Source organism: Nuphar pumila, chromosome 6 (genome assembly GCF_984573655.1).
Source record: "Nuphar pumila chromosome 6, dmNupPumi1.hap1.1, whole genome shotgun sequence".
In the NCBI taxonomy this organism is placed as follows: domain Eukaryota; kingdom Viridiplantae; phylum Streptophyta; class Magnoliopsida; order Nymphaeales; family Nymphaeaceae; genus Nuphar; species Nuphar pumila.
In genome coordinates this window covers 117,520,146-117,529,038 of record NC_143254.1, presented here as the reverse complement: position 1 = coordinate 117,529,038, position 8,893 = coordinate 117,520,146, and the positions used below count along the sequence as shown (strand labels likewise).

Here is an 8,893-nt window from a genome sequence, read left to right as displayed (position 1 = left end):
AGTTGAGCGAGGTAGTCTTTTTTTTTAAAGGCAAGCTGGGGTTAGGTGGACCCCTATCAAAACAACAGCCACATGGCCCCATGCTGCTAAGAGATTCGATCTTGGGCCTTCAACTTGACACAGGACCCCGCTTACCACATGAGATAGCACCTCGGTGTTTGAGTGAGACAGTCTTTATGTAATGCATTACAATGACTGCCGTCACCATACAAGAATACTATGTTTGCCACTTCAACGGCTTCACATCTGAGCTTCTTGGCTTGACGTTGGGGTTTGCCCGGGTTTCACCTAACGTATCCTGATAGAAAGAAAAGAGTGAAATAATAAGTAAAAATTAAAAATGAAAAAGAGAAAGGGGACAAGGTGTTAAATTAAACCCCCTCTGTCTACCACCAACCTCGATCACATTTCGCTGGGTATAAACAGGGAGGAGAGAGAGAGAGAGAGAGAGAGAGAGAGGTGTGATCTCAAAGTGAAGGAATTCGCGTGGCGTTCTGTCGAGGTGAGTGATTTTCTTTATCCTCTTTCTTCTTTTCTTCTTGCTCTTTAATCGGCGCAAAATATTTGGAGTTATTCGTCTTTCAGTTAGGAAAAAGACGATCTTTTTCCCCGACTTTCCTCTGTTTGTACTCTGCTGTGCGTTTCGGCGTCTGCCGTGGTGGAATGATCGTTTAGGGCTTTGCTTCCTCCTCGTGAATTCGAAGTAAGTGAGGAAATTTAATGATAGGGTTTGGTGTCGTTCTGATCGGATTTCCTTTCCGACGATATGCTAATTGCTTAGTTCCTTTTCGTTTTTTCTAGTTTTTGCTCTTCTCGACGAGGTTTTGTCGAAGGATGCGTAGAAAAATTCGGCTGCTGAGAAGTGTAGTAGTTGGATTGCAGCTAGCTCTAGGGATTCTCTGCTATTTGTTCTCGTACCTGTGATTTATTTTTACACGAGTGGTACGGAAGCCACTACCGATGGATGAATATTTATGCAGAGAGTCGAAAACTGGGCGTATTTGCTGTCACTGATGCTCGGTTTTCGGTTATGATAGTAGATAATGTGGAGTATTTGGTGGAAAACTGTGGCATAGTAGGCTTGGTACGGTGCATAGAGACGCAAGAGCACGAAGTTTATGTATTTTGCGGTGAGCAGAATGATCGATCTCTTGTTCCATCCCTTCCCTTCCTCGTTCTTAGAAGCATCTGCATTGTATCTTTGCGCCTTTGCTGTTGTTCTCCGAAGGTAACGTGTGTGAGTGCTGCTCTATGCGTGTAGAGGAAGATGTAGTACTCTTATCTCTGTATTAGATATCGAAAGTCCAGTTTGCGCCCTAGCTGCTTCTCTCTTTGCAAAATGTTGCATTATATAGGATGAACGGCTTTCCTTTATTAGAAGCTACCTGTGGGAGTAGGCATGCGCTTCTTCTTGTGGCAGGTTGTGAAAATGAAGGAGAAATGTAGTCATCGAGTGTAGGTGCTGAATATGGAGCTAGCAATAACTGCCAATTTCAGGCAACTGACCATTACACAATAATATTTCAAGGAATTTCAAATATCAAGTTTTGAACTGCATAGCCGTGAAGTAAAGAGTTCTAACATGTGAAATATGGGGTACAAATGAGCAATTAGATATGAAGGATGACTTATAGCTTTTAACTTGAAGGACTGACGTTAGACGTATGCAGCAAAAGTGTGATAGTAATTGGTAGACAACATTGAAGATTTGCTAGAAAAACAGGAAACCATATTTGAAGGTGAAAATAAGCAAAAATTACTGAGTGAAAACGGAATATGTGCTTTACAAACTTCCAAATGCATGGGACTTGCTGTCAAGACTTTACGCAAAATCCAAACATCAATTGCTTAAAGAAAATCCTTCCAAGTATTTATCTTTTTTGGATTTGTAATCTTCTTCTTCTGCCTTTTCATCTTCTCTTTCTCTTCTACTCTTCTTCATCATCATCAGTTAAATGAATCTCTTTCAATGAATGTTTTGAGCTTCTCAAGAATGATGGCATGGGAGCCTGTTGCTCTGTTCCAGTTTCTTTCATATATGCATATTCTCAACTCATATGCTAGGCTTATTATTGTCTTCGCTTAATTTACATTATCATCTATGCATTGTCTTAAAATTTCTTTCAATGTTTTTGTTTTCCAGTTGCAAATGAACATGATTGGCTTAGTTCATCAGTTCAAGAACTGATTATTTTTGTTTTAATCATCTTTATCATTTTTTGTCCACAAATTAAAAGCCTTTCTATAGCTTTTCTGCAACTTGTGTATAAATATTTCACTGGTCTGCTTAAATCATTCAAAGTGGAACCATTCCACTTAGAAAATATAAATATATTCACTGCAAAGTTTTAGATATCTCTGAGGATTCATTCCAAACTTTTTAGATATTCTTATCTGGTTGTGGAATTATGTGTCATTCCACGTAACAGAAAATTCTATTCTTGTCAATCATGTAATTTGTATTCTACAAAGTCTGAGCAATTTGCATTGTCAAATATTAGTTAAAAATGCCATTTTTTTGTTGTTTTTAATTTGTGGATAGTATTGGAATTGAAATGTAATTATTTGATTCAATGGGGTTTAACATTATATTCTAACATCCATTTGCAGTCGATTGCGTGAAGATTCATTTGCTAAGAAGGGGATTTACAAAGTTTATCTTTTTATAAATCTGTAACTATGTCATAATGGACCTAATTAATTGCTTTAAAAGGTGTACTATAAAAATTCAAAGATAGTGGAAAAGAAAAGTTACAGATTAAAATGCATGTTTGATAATTTTTTCTATAACAAAATAATAGTTTCATATACAATTGATTACAAATTATCAAAAGGGTTTAATACTTAAATCATTTCTCCATAACTTGTGAAGACATAAAAGTATGAATTATAGATATATACCAATATTGAATGAATGACATAAAGACTGAAGGTAATCTACATATTCTGATTAGTTTTCTCCCTAAGGTGATTTCTGGCATCTCATCATCTATTATGTATTTTGCATCTTCAGAATTTCCTGCAACTTCATATGTTTGAGAGCCTTTCTGATTTTTGTTGTTTTTTGATGGTGGATGTAATGTGCATATACCTCTAATGGTGATGGTGGTTGGTGCCATTGGTTGTATGCTCATTCTTTTCTCTGTTGAAATCTTGCAGCATCTCTTTTCTCCATTCATTTCAATGGTTTTGAATAAGTATGACCTGAGGCTTTTGCTTAACTGCAGATAAGTGGAAAAGAGCCTATGTCTTGTGTTGGTTAACTAGTCCACCAAATTTCCTTGCTGTCATCTCAATCTCTCCATATTGATATTGGGTAGACCTTGTAAAAATAGCTTTCTTAAATATGGTTATGCTTTTCTATGTGATTTTGGAGGGTGTCGTTTTGGATGATGAGAAAAATAAAAAAATGTGAAAATTCCAAGTTGGGTCCCTAAAAACCCTAGAAATAGATGGTGAACTTCAATTTTAAAGCATTTGGTGTAAAAATGAGGTTAAAAAGCAATCCTAGTATTAACTTGTTGGACCATGACCTTCCCTAAATACATATATCTAGCCTTGTTGAGCACGAATCAAGTTTCTTGCTTCCATTTGATGATTGACTGCACAATGGGTATGGCATATGTATATCATAACAATACAGTGTAGGACTACACCATATCATATGGTATGACGTGAATGTGCTTCCATTTGATAATTTTTGCTAATGAACAACCAAGAAAATAGTGGAGATAGAGAGAGTCAACGTTAGGGATGCACACAGGCCGAGCTCGAGCCGGGCTTGCCAAGCTCGGGTCACTCACTTAACCTGGCTTTCAGTCTTGGCTCGAGCTCGGTCCGAGCCTAAACTATTGTGTTCAAGCTCGGCTTGTGCCGGGTTTCGAGCTGGGCTGGGCTCGTTTAGCTCGTCCTGAGCAAAACAGGTCGAGCTAGCTCAGGCTCGGTCCGGGCTCAGCTCGTGTACAAGCTCGAAAAATCATTTTTAACCCATTCGATTGGGACCACTGTTGCACCCAAATGAGTTTTGTATTCTCTATAAAAATGATAAGACAGTCCCAAATGAGTTTATAATAGAGCACAAGAACCCAACACATTACATAGTTTCTGCTAATTTTGGTGAAGTTTTTACAATAAAAACAATGTTTAAGCAAAAGAGCACAAAAACTGCTAATTTTTGGTGAAGTTTGTACAAGAAAAATAATGTGTAAGTGAAAGAGCACAAAAGCCCAGCACATTACATAGTTTCTGCTAATTTTGGTGAAGTTTGGACAAAAAAAACATGTTTAAGCAAAAGAGCAAAAATAAGTATTCTCTAGCTGGATGGACAGCAAAGACAAGTTCTATGCTTGAGCATCAGGAGGTTTTACATGTGCAGCAAACTTGTAAAATAAAAAAATAAAAAAAATCTTTAACAAGAGGATAATAGAACAAAATCAAGAATGTATATAAGTTCAAGGGGTTGGAAAACCTTCAGTGCAGCCAAACATGAATAGAGAAATAAATTGGAACCTGCAATTACATGAAACACCTCAACCAAGAAAGAAACAAGATAAGTCAAGCGGTGGCACTTTTATGCAAACAAGTCAAGAACTTGATGAGGGATGGTGTAATGCACACACACACACACAGGTGCATTGCATGCACAAATGTGCAATGTAGGGAGCTGTAATGGGCTTATGTGGTCCAGCACCCAATCTGGATTGTTCCTGATAAGGCCAACATCATAGGGCCTTGTCTTTTTTCGCTAATGTAGGGGGTTCACATTGAGTAGCCAATGATTTCATGTTATTGTGCAGAGGATGTGATTCAAGCTTTGTGGTGTAATTTCTTTCAAACCTATTTGCTGTTTAGCACATGTGGACATGTGGACAACTGGACATTCAGTTAGTGGTACCTTCAAACTCAGCTAGAGAATACTTATTTTGGCTCCTTGTTAGATGGCAGATAAAATGGCAATGTTTTGAACATGTACAGATCTAGGGATTGTAAAGAGAAGTAAACTGCTCCTAGTTAGCTTCACAAGTGGGAGGAAAAATATTTTCAGCACTTGAACATGCCGTTGCATCCATTGAACTCTCACACAAAGAATTATAATGAAATAAAACAAAAGCAAATAAATGTCACTTATGTACTTCCAAGAACGCAACCAACCAATAAGAACACTTGATTGATCAAGCCACACTACCCACACAAGGATCAAAATAAATGTTCTCGTATTGCATGAAATGCTCTAAAGGCATTGAAATATACAAGGGCTTTGAAGCCCTATTTATAATACATAAGGGACATAAGGAGCAACCCAACTAGCTGTTGCGCCCAACGGTCCCATTTGTGACCGTTGGGAGCAGCTCCAACTGCTAGTTGGAGCTGCCCAATCACAGTACATCATTTATATTTACCAAAAAATAAAAAGAAACATAAAAATAAGCAGTCAGCCCCTAATGGGCTGACGCCTATTACAATGTAGGTTTCCATACATATATATTTTAATATATACATATATATATATTTATCTATATATACATACAAATATATATATTAGAGGCTTATTTTAACACCCCTCCTCAAACTTGTTAAACTGTGAATATCTTCACGTTCACCTGTGCAGGAAGAGGAAACGAAAGTTGGGAGAAGGAGCTGCAGAGAAAACACGTTAAGAATAGCTCAACACACCCTCCTTGTATTATGTTTTGAGTATATAACAATTACATAATTTTAGGGTACAAAAATACCCTTTTACAACAAGCATAATTACAATACTTCAAATGTTTGGATTTGGATACGATCCAATACCAAAGTCGGGTCTGGATCTAATAACGACTTCTTTTCATCCTCCCTCAAGTTGTGCATGGTCCTGGACCATGAGCAACTTGCGTTTCAGAAACCAAAATCTGTCCTTTGTCAGCCCTTTGGTGAAAATATCTGCAACTTGCTCTTCAGTTCGTACAAATATAGGCTCAATCTCCTTTTCTTCAACCTTTTTTTCTGACGAAGTGTTGATCTATCTCAATATGCTTTGCTCGACTATGATAGATGGGATTAAAGGACATATTAATGGCACTTTGATTATCACACAATAGAAGTGATCGAGCAATTGATTCTCCCATCTCTGTCAGGAGATGTCTTATCCATGTAGCCTTAGCAGTGGCAACAACCATCGACCTGTATTCAACCTTTGTACTCGACCTGGCAACAACCTTTTGCTTTCTACTACTCCAAGAGATCATGTTTGATCCAATGAAACCACAATAACCAGAAACTGATCTTCGTTCATTTGGGTCACCAACCCAATCAACATCAGCATAAATTATGATTTCATGGCCTCCTTGATTTGGTTCACTTCTTCTGTACACCAACCCATCACCAACTGTACCTTCCAGATAACGAAGTATTCGTTTAACTGCCTCCATGTGCGATGTATGAGGTTCATGCATAAACTGAGATACCTGATTAACTGAATACACTATGTCGGGTCTAGTAAAAGTCAGGTATTGCAACATGCCAACTATGCTACGATACCTAGTGGGATCTCCATATAAATCCCCTTTAGAACTCAATTTTTGATGAATGATACTTGGAGTTGCCAATGATTTACAATCTTTCATGCCTGCTCTACTAAGAATATCCATCGTGTATTTGTGTTGAGTAAGAGTAAGTGTATCACACGTCTTATCAACTTCAACCCCAAGGAAATATCATAGCTCTTCCAGATCTTTCATTTTGAATCTCTTATTTAATAACTTTTTCACTTCCTCAATATGATTTCTGCAGTTTCCTGTGATAATGATATCATCTACGTATATCAATAAAAGAGTGGTGACATCTCGTTCATTGCGAATGAGTAATGAGTGATCTAGAAGAGACCGAGAGAAACCGTGCTTCTGTATTTCCAGCGAAAAAATTTCAAACCAGGACCGAGAAGCTTGTTTCAATCCATAGAGTGATCTGTTCAACTTGCATACATACTGATTAGCATCTTGTTCTGCATACCCAATGGGTTGTTCCATATAGACTTCCTCTTTTAGGTCTCCGTGTAAAAAGGCATTTTTAACATTTAGCTGACTCGACGTCCATCCATGTTCAATGGCTAGACTCAACACAATGCGAATGGTTCCCATCTTAACGACAAGGCTGAAAGTTTCATCAAAGTCCTGTCATTGTTCTTGTGTGAATCCTTTGGCTACAAGTCTAGCTTTATACCTTTCAATGCTTCCATCTGAATTATATTTTATCTTGAACACCCACTTCGACCCAACCATATTTCTATTTTGTGGTCTAGGCACAACTTCCCATGTACCACATTCATGTAAGGCTTCCATTTCTTCATTCATTGCTTCAATCCATCTTCTAGAACTTGCGGCTTGATAAAATGTGAGAGGCTCGTCCTCTTTGTTTATGGACGTTAGGAACAATTGAAAATCCAATGAAATTTTTTTATAACTTACCCACCTGTCAAGCAGATGTCGGGTCGGGTCCGGGTGGATCTTCTGATGTCCAACATTTGTGGAGCGGGAGTAGAAGAGCCAATGTCTGTGCAAGGGATGAATGACTCTTTCTCTCGCCGGGTGTATACAATACCTTTATACCTTACTGGCTCCAAGTTTTGTGTGGTAACCTCTTCTGGTTGGGATGCAGTTGTTGATTCTTCATGTATCTCTTTCCGACTGCAATCTGTAGGGCAATCTTGTCTTGCATTGGAGAAGAGTTCTGAATTTAACCATGGATAGTACACCTCAACACTGGGACGTGAATCAACAACATGAACACTTGGAACATCAGACTGATTGTCAAAATTTATCTCGTCAAAAACCACATTTCTCGATATTTTAACGCGTTGCTCAATGGATCATATCACCTATACCCCTTGTAGTCTTCAGCATATCCCACAAACCTGCACTTTTAAGGCTTTGTCCTGAAACTTATGTCTCAATGAGCTGTCAACATGAACATAGCAAACAGATCCAAAAATGCGTAATTCATGATAGTCGGGATGTTTGCCAAACAGATAAAAAAGTGGTGACTTATTTTCTAATATGGTCATAGGCAATCGATTTATCACATGAACTATGGAGTGAAAAGCTTTTGTCCATAGGGTGATAGGAAGATTACTTCCGTGCATCATGCTCATTGCACTCTCAACAATATGTCGATGCTTCCTCTCAGCTACCCCATTTTGTTGAGGTGTATGTGGGCAAGACACTTTTCTCTTTATCCCATTATGTTGAAGGAAACCAACAAAATCACTAGAAGAGTATTCACCTCTTCCATCACATTGGAAATTGAGGATATTGGTAGAGAAATGATTTTTGACAAAGGAATGAAATTTTTGAAACAATCCAAAAGCTTCTGATTTATGTTTCATGAAAAATATTCAAGTATAACATGAATAGCTATCAATGAAAATAAGGTAATATTTACTAGCAGAAACAGAAGCAATTGTGGCACGACCCCAAACATCAGAACATATGACCTCAAAAGGCCTTGAAGCTCTCTTATTAATTGAATTGAAAGGCAAGACATGACTCTTACATAAGTGACAACTAGGACACTTTATATTATTTGTTTCTGAACTCAGACTGGACATAGGAATGAAATTATTCAAGACAAGCTTTTCAATAAAATGACGACCATAATGACCCAAACGACTATGCCAAAGAGTTGGCTTATTACATTCAGAAATGGCAAACACATATTCAGAAGAAGCAAACGCTGGACGTTGATGAGGCTTCAAGGACGAACAAGCAGAATGAACAGAGAAGGAGGGATCTTCTTGGAAGATGTACATGTTGCTTCGTCTCTTTCCCTCAGCGAATGTCTAACTCGTGCGAAGATCCTTGACATAAACAGAAGAGGGAGTAAATTCAACTGAGACATTAACATCATCAACAAGTTT

General features: G+C 37.9%; 1 protein-coding gene across 4 annotated transcripts in view; it reads left to right on the top strand.

The window, feature by feature from the left end:
- The first annotated feature begins 410 nt into the window (after window positions 1–410).
- Window positions 411–8,893, top strand: part of LOC149835870 (barley B recombinant-like protein D) — a 30,829-nt gene continuing 22,346 nt past the window's right edge. For 3 of the 4 annotated variants that reach the window (XM_090008810.1, XM_090008811.1, XM_090008807.1), the window contains exon 1: window positions 411–502. The gene's annotated coding sequence lies outside the window, so the exon portion shown is untranslated. The remainder of the gene's footprint in view (window positions 503–8,893) is intronic. The other variant, XM_090008808.1, reaches the window with a different exon arrangement.